The following is a 7,872-nucleotide window of genomic DNA, read 5'->3' as shown; positions in this document are numbered from 1 at the left end:
AATTTGTGATTATCAAGTTAGTCTTGACAGAAACTCTTTGATGTGTTCCCTGTACTCCTGGAAGTCACCAGCATTTTACAGGGAGCAGGCATCTACCGGCCCCCAGTGCAATGTATCACTGGGGACAGCCCCAGCAAAGAGCTTCTCCTGCGAGAAAGGGTCAGAGCATCCTACTCCCTCCTCCTCCTCACTTGCCTGCTTGTCAGGCCGGTGTCCTTATCCCTGCCAAAAATATAGGGGGGGTGATCCTGATGCTACTGTTATGGGTAGATGCTAATAGCAATATCTAGACAAGTGGTTTCGTTTCTGGTGCTATAGAATCACAGAATGGTTTGGGTTGGAAGGGACCTTCAGAGGTCATCCAGTCCAGTCCCTGCTATGTCCCCAGGGATGGGGCATCCACCACGTCTCTGGGCAACCTGGGTCAGTGTTTTACCACCCTCATCATAAAAAATTTCTGTCCAGCCTGAATCTCCACTCCTTTAGTTTAAAACCATCACCCTTTGTCCTGTTGCAACAGGCCTTGCAAAAAGTCTATGTTAAATATCCTATGTTAAGGCTGTGGCTCACAAGCTTCTATACTCCTGAGTGGGGTGAATAAATATATAGCTATATATATATAATGTCATTGTGAGGTCACTCCCCTGACTTGCTTTTCATCATTTTTCCTACTCTGCTTTTCACCTGAGCTTCCCTATTTGGGAGCAGCATGCCCTCATTAATTACTGCTGAGAGCAGCGTGATGTATCAGGCCATGTTCTGGCTTTGAGAGGGCGGGGGAGAAGCAGCGGTTTGGTGCGATCCAGCTCTCGCCATTTGTGCTTCTCTCCTGGCAGCCAACAGCGGCAGCAGCGCTGAGCGGGGGCTCAGCATCGCCTGCTGCTGCTCCCACGCGCGGCGGGAGGAAAACAGCCTGCTCACCGTTCTCGCCTTCCAGCAGCACCGCAGGCTCCTGGAGAGGCAGGGAAGCCGTGTCAGCTGAGCAAATATACCTCCAGATAAGTGAGGATGTCGACAATTAAACAGTTCATCGATTCACGTCCAAGGGTAGGTGTTATAGGGTTGCAAATTGTCGTTGTTACGGGATAAAATTCACCTATAAGGGGTAACTAGCGGTGAGCAGAGACACCAAGCAAAGAGCTGGAGTCACTTATTTGCTATTAATTCCCCCGGATTTCCACAATAGGAAGGCGGCACCCATCCCAAAAAGCTCTGGGCTCAGCGCCATTATTTAAAACATGCACATCCAAAGTTATCCAGCCTCCGGCAACACCCAGCTGTGAGCTTCAAGGAGGGGGAAAAGAAAAGGGAAAAAAAAAAAAAAAAGAGAGAAAAAGAAAAAGGAGAGAAAAGCTCGAAGCAATCCTGGTCCCTGAGGTCTCCCTGGCCACCACACACTTCTCTGGAGGAGCAGGACCTCCCTGTAACTCCCAGTTCCTCGCATTATGTCCATCTCCAACCAGAGGTTGAAACAGGACAGGAGGTAGATCCCAACCCGTCATGGCCCTGCCCAGCACCAGACTGCCCAGCCAGAGCCTTCTCACGTCCCTGCGGGTCACAGGGGTGTGGGTGGCGATACCCAGAACGAGGATTTCTAAATCCTGGTTTCTGAGCGGTTAAACCGGGATGAGAGACCGTCTGTAAGGCAAGGCAGAGCTTTTTTCTCAAGCCAGGAAATGGAATGGTGCCTCTTAATATAGCAAGGGGAGTAATATAAAAAGAGTTTTCCCTATCTCCCACCTCCCATCCCTCCTACAGACCAACTTATTTTAGTGCCTGGCTACACCCCGGCATGCAGAAAACCATTAGGGTTGCCAAACGCCTGCTTCAGGAGACAATTTACATTCACAAAATAATTAATGTTTTATTCTCTGCTCCTCGCCGGAGCACTCGAGGCTGAGGCTGGCCAGAAACCTCGCTGGCAGCTCCCAAAGTTTCAACTGACTTCACCGCATGGTCAGGAGCATAAAAACCTTCCCCAAAACATGGGAAGCTCCTCTGGTCCTGGCTGTACCCCCGAGCAGCAGGAGCAGGATGCCAAGGGGCAGGGGGAAGGACCACTGCCTTATCCCAGCCAGCTGCGAGGGGACGAGGTGAGGACAAGAGGGGACATTCGATGGACAGTGGCTACACGATGCCACAGCTGTCGGCAGCCTGGAGTCTCAGGGTTTGGTGCAAGGAAAGCAAGACCCCAGCTCCAGCTTTCTTCCACACAGAGAGATGTTAGTTAAAACCATAAGGCAAGACCACAAAGTCATAAATTAAGACCACAAAAGTTGTTTGCATGCAGTTTCAGAAAAAAAGCCTGGGTAGGTACATCTGTCTCAGGAAGAAATCCTGCAGCTTTCCCACTTTTTAATGGTGGTCCGCATCCCGCTCCCAGGCCCAGCAGAGCGAAGCTGATCCTGGTCCCCAGCACAGGGACATCTACAAGAGCATCTCTGCATCCCCAGCGGCTGCGCTCCATTTCTTTATTTTTGGCCAAACTTAGTATTTTCCATCACAAAGGCATGTGTAACAGCATTCAGTTGTTGATGAAAATTGCCACTTTATAAATGGATTCTTCATTAAAAAAAATCATTCACACTTTATGGAGTTTCCCACTAATAATATTTTTTTACCTACTAAATTACATGTCAGAAATAGTCATTGTATCATGTCATATTATGACAGGAAGAATAGTTGAAATATTCTCATTTTATTTTCCATTACAATCACAAAGAGCAGTTGTTATCTGGTACTATTTGAGACATCTTTTCTTTGTTCTAGATCAAAGTGGCTCCTGTTTGTGCCCCAGCGAAGCCGTGGAACTGTTTTGTTACAACACAAACAGGAGCCACTTTGATCTAGAAACAAAGGCAAGGTAGTTTAATCAGTATCAAGCCCAAACTGCTCTTAATTAAGGAATAAAAAGAGAAAAATGGTTGAAGCTCTTATGTCATACTGTGACGTGTCAGTAATTGTAAGGCACGCAATGTGCCGCCTTCGCAGGTGTGACAAGAAAAGTTGAAATGGCAAAACATCCCTATGCACTAACCACCTTTTGAGAAGCCCAAACAAGTTTCCCTCAAAACTCTAAAAAAATAGATTTTTTTAGAAAATTAAAAAAAAAAATTAAAAATTCCAGTCTTTTGAAAACTGGAGATATTTGGGTTTGTTCTAATTCAGTAGCTACAGATTATTTTCCTTTGTGACATTTCATAAGAATCCTGAAATCTGATGAGCTTTTTTTCTCTGTCATTTACTGATTTTCCAAAATGTCACCTTCAAATTATTTCTGCTAAAACCTAATTTGTTTAGCAATGTATTATGACATAAATTTGCTAAATTCTTTCTGAACCAGCAGACCTCCATGAAAAAAACATAAAGACAAATTCAGAATATTTCAAAGACACATTTCAGTTTCACAAAGAAGGTCTCAAGATAGATGATGTAATATTTTTCTTTGCATTTATGATACGTTTATAGATCAAAATATCAAAATAAAATAACATTTATTTGCTAAAAAGATCTAAATAAAGTACTTCTGTATGAATTACTTAAAATAAAGGACCGCAGGTTTGGATTTTCCGCTGGAGAACAACCCATCCCTGTTCCACAGAGCATCTCTGCCTTCCCGTTTGTTTGCCGCCCCTCAGCCTTGGTTGCTGCTTTTATCTATGCAGACTTAAAGCCATATATTTTAAAGGACTGTTTCAGCAGATGCAAAGCACAACAGCTGGATATTAATGCAGCTTGGCATTGTGACAATTTTGGGGCTTTTTTTTTTTTTAATTAACGCTCTACCATATTACAACAAGGAAACAGTTTCTCTTCTTTTATTACCATCCTAACCCTGAGCCAAGTATTAAATAAGATTTAATTTAATTAGTTCTTATATTCTCCTCTCTTGCAGGATTATTCAGTAACACAAGGTTCTTACTGAGCTCCCTCTCTCGCAAGCAGATAAAAATCCTGCTGATGGTGGTGGGAACACACCAGACACCTCATTTACATGCAAGACGTGTTGTTGGGTTATGAAAAGTAGAGATATTTTGAAGCAGTCCTGCGGTTCACCTTTTGCTCTGCCTGCTTTCACAAGCTGCTCCGCTCCATGTGCTCTTCCGCAGCACTTGGGGACATGCCAGCATCAGACCCCATCCCAAAAAACTGAAGATTCAAGCTGCAAGTTCAAGGTTTATCTGCTGGCACACCCTTATCCTGCTGGCATCATTCCTTCATCCCCAGCTTCTCTCTGCAGACTAAACGAGCCAGTTTTCTTCGCCCTCATGTTTTGGGGAAGGGTTGATGATCCTGGGAAATGCCCCCAGTCTCCTCTTTAAGCCCATTCCCACTGGGATGTGGACCTCTGGCCTTTTCAGCCCCAATCCTGCATCTAGGAGACCTCCTTGCAGGTTGTTCACGATGTCACCGATGAGGACCCTGCCAAAAGCCTTGCTGAAGGTGAGGGCTGCAGTATCCGTTGCATCAATCTACAACTGCCTGAAAGGAGGTTATAGCATGGAGGGTGTTGGTCTCTTCTCCCAAGTAGCAAGTGATAGGACAAGAGGAAACAGCCTCAAGTTGTGCCAGTGGAGGTTTAGATTGGATATTAGGAAACATTTCTTCATGGAAAGAGTTGTGAAGTAGTAGAACAGGCTGCCTGGGGAAGTGGTGGAGTGACTATCCCCAGAGGGGATTGAAAGATATATAGATGAGGCTCTTAGGGACATGTTTTAGTGACAGAGTTAATTATGGTTGGAATCAATGATCTTGAGGGTCTCTTGCAACTGAAATTAATCTATGACTCTATTCTATTATCCCAATGCATCACGATGCCAAAACCTGAATTAACCAAGCGGCTGCTGTGTCTCGGCAGAGCCACGCTCAGTCTGTCACATGGAGGCTTCCACTGGAGCTTGGGGACATGGAGTCGTTGCTGTGTGTGCCCAAGGTAGAAAAACACCAAGTGGCACTTCAAGGCTGCCAGGAGAGAGCTCTGCAAGGGACGCAACTGTGTGACCGTGGGCTGGAGCAGGAGCAAGCCTACCAAGCAGGAGCAGCTGTGAAATGCTCCAGCGCAGCCTCAAATGGTCCCAGGTGCCTGATTTGGGCAATGTGCTGGAACAGTGACTGTGAAGGATGCTGCTCCTGGGTTTGACACTCCTGTAGGAATTGATGCTGCTGATGCTTCAGCACTGCTAACTACGGCTCATCACCTTGACCTGTGCGCCAGGCGAACAGAAGCAGCTGGGCAGCCTGGACTGGACCTGGCTTGAACCACCTTGTAGGTGGTTTTGCTTTGGAGTGGGCATCTCATCCTTCGAGGCAGCAATAAATAACCTAAATGTTATGATTAGCCACTTAAAATCAATTGACATTGACAGCCACAGCCTGGCTGGAGCATGGGAAGTGAAACCTTTGCCCTTGGGAAGGGGGTCACAGTGTCTTGTCACACAGATCATCTTTGGGGAGTAAAAACCTGTGCCCTAAGCTTCCACCAAGCACCTGCTTCTGACCAAAACCGGAGAACATCACCTTGAAGAGCAAGTTACAGCAAAACCCCAGAGCCTCAGGACAAATGCACCCGAAAGGACTAGTTTTGTTCAGTCCAGAGCAGAAAACCCATCAGCTGAGTCAGGCTGCTCTGCTGTGAGTCACAGCTACCAATATCACGATATTCCTGAGTGGGGGCTAAACCCTGCCTGCTGCCAACTGCCCCCCGGTGCTGGCTCTGCCCTCAGCATCCGAATCCCCCAAGCCTCCGAGTGCACCTCCTGCAGCAAAAACCAATAGTGGTGCCTCCAGAAGCAGAATGAGGAGAAGTTTTGACCACAAGCAGTGTCTGGAGGAGCCATAGAGCTCTAGCAGCTCTGCAAGGGGAAGGATGAGATTGATGGGAAGAGCCAGGAGCTGGGAGAAGCCTGGGCAGGAGTGGGCGTCTGGTCCAGGTACTGGCAACAGCATGCTGGGAGTGCTGCAAAAAGCACTTTGCAAAGGAAAAAAAACATTCGAGCAGTGAGGTGAAAGGTCTGGAAAAAGCGGCGAGCGAGAGGGAAGGAGGAGGAGGAAACGTGGGCGCAGAAGTAGGTGGTGCCACATAGCAAGTTTCTGATGTAGCCGGGAAAGGCATCCAGAGCTCCCGATTCCCAGTCCCACGCCTTCACCGGGAGACCATCTGTCCTCTCCTGGGGGGAAGAAGCCCTTGGGTCAGGCGAGAGCGTTTTCCTCATCCCATGAAAAATAGCAGGCGGCACTGAGCTGTGGTACGGCACCGAGCCTTGGCATGGCATTGCTTCCCAGGGTTCCTGCTCTGGCTGTGCCTGCCAGTCCCTGCATCCCTCCCCTGGGACCTGCCAGGCTCACCTGCCTTCTAAAATGCTTTAAAAACATCGGGTGATAGCTCTGTTGTTTTTTTTTTTTCTGCCATAGCTAATCCAATTCTTCCCTCTGGAGCATTTTAAAAAGGGGTTTGGGCTGGGCTTTTATCTGATGAAAGGCTGTCTTTCAGGAAAATGGCCATTTCCCCAAATTCTGTTGAATGCAGACTGCAGAGCAAAGCAACCAAACAAAGCAGCTTGGTGGTGGGTTTCTTTGTTTTCTTTTTTTTCCCCCTCCATCCAGGTTTGATTCAAAGAAAAATTTTAACAATTCTGATCTGGAATTATTTTTCCTGGTATCATTTGTGGTTAGCAGACACAACATTTCCCCATTTTCCTGAGTCCTGAGGCTCAGGCACCACTGGAGGAAGACACACAAGACATGCTGGGAACACCCTCAGGCTTGTCTATGCTGCTCAGCTGTGGCAAGGACACGTCCCTACGGCACCGACTCCATCCCGCGGCGTTGCCATCACCTGCCCTTGCCCTGCCTGCACTTGCCGTGGTGGGTACCAGTGCCCTGAGCCATGGAGGCGGCCTGCAGCAGCTCCAGCATGGGGAGCACACCATCTGGACAGGTCCTTTGGGAAGGTGCCAACCTACTGGCACAATCAAGTGGAAGCATGCTGGTGGCCTGGGTGTCTCCTGTCATGGACACCGTGCTGCTCAGCACAGCCCTGGAGACTCCTCATCTTGATCATTAAAAAGCAACAAGGTGCAAGGGATGCCTGCATGGATGTTGGGGATGGGATGCTACGTCATCAGGTGTGCCCAGCCTCTTGTCCTCAGGCTCTCTCTAGGTAGATAAGGTTAAGCATCTGAGACCAAGAGGCCAAAACATTGCTCAGCATTTCTGAAAATCAAAGTGTAGCTCATCCACAAAGAACCAGGCAGCTCTGGCAGGCAGTTTGGCAGCACCTTGTGGGGCCGGGAGCAGGGTGAAGCATCCAGCCTCTTCCTCAGCATGGCTGCAAAGCTGCCCATGCCAACAACGCGTGTTTCAAAGCACTTTGCAAATATCACAGCCTGTGAGGAGCAAACTCCTTCCTATTGATTGGACAAACAGGGTGTACAGCGGAGGGTGGATGGCTGTGCCCAGCCAGGGACAGGCCACAAGGGACCTGTGTCACCCAGTGTCCCCAGCCAGCAGCACACCCTCTGGGCACACACACGGTGCCAGCAGCTTGGAGCAAACTAGATCAGCCTCTTTCCATCCCATGGGAATGCAAACTTTTGACATCGTTTGAGAGGCCCTGGCGATGCATGCCGTGCATTTACATGTCTCTGCTTTCTCCCTGAGAAATGCGGGTGCCAACTTTGCTGTGCTACCAGTAATAAGCTTCTAATGCCATGTATTCAGGATCCCTTGTTTGCCCTGTAGAAAGTGTCTCTTCATGCATCAGACTCAGAGAACAAAGCACGGGCTGTTTAGCCGCAGGATGTAACCACCTGTTGTAATACTTCATTGATCTAATCTTTTGTTTTAATTAAAAGCCTTTCAGTTTGGTTTGCA

At 47.9% G+C, this 7,872-nt stretch overlaps 1 long non-coding RNA gene across 1 annotated transcript; it reads left to right on the top strand.

The window, feature by feature from the left end:
• Nucleotides 1–765: 765 nt before the first annotated feature.
• Nucleotides 766–7,872, top strand: LOC135579869 (uncharacterized). Its single transcript, XR_010473710.1, has 2 exons — nt 766–1,047; nt 3,896–7,872. It is a non-coding gene; the product is annotated as an uncharacterized LOC135579869 (long non-coding RNA).

The sequence above is a fragment of the Columba livia genome, chromosome 7 (assembly GCF_036013475.1).
Source record: "Columba livia isolate bColLiv1 breed racing homer chromosome 7, bColLiv1.pat.W.v2, whole genome shotgun sequence".
Classification (NCBI taxonomy): Eukaryota; Metazoa; Chordata; class Aves; order Columbiformes; family Columbidae; genus Columba; species Columba livia.
Note: the sequence above shows the minus strand (reverse complement) of the source record. Positions and strands in the feature narration are given on the sequence as shown.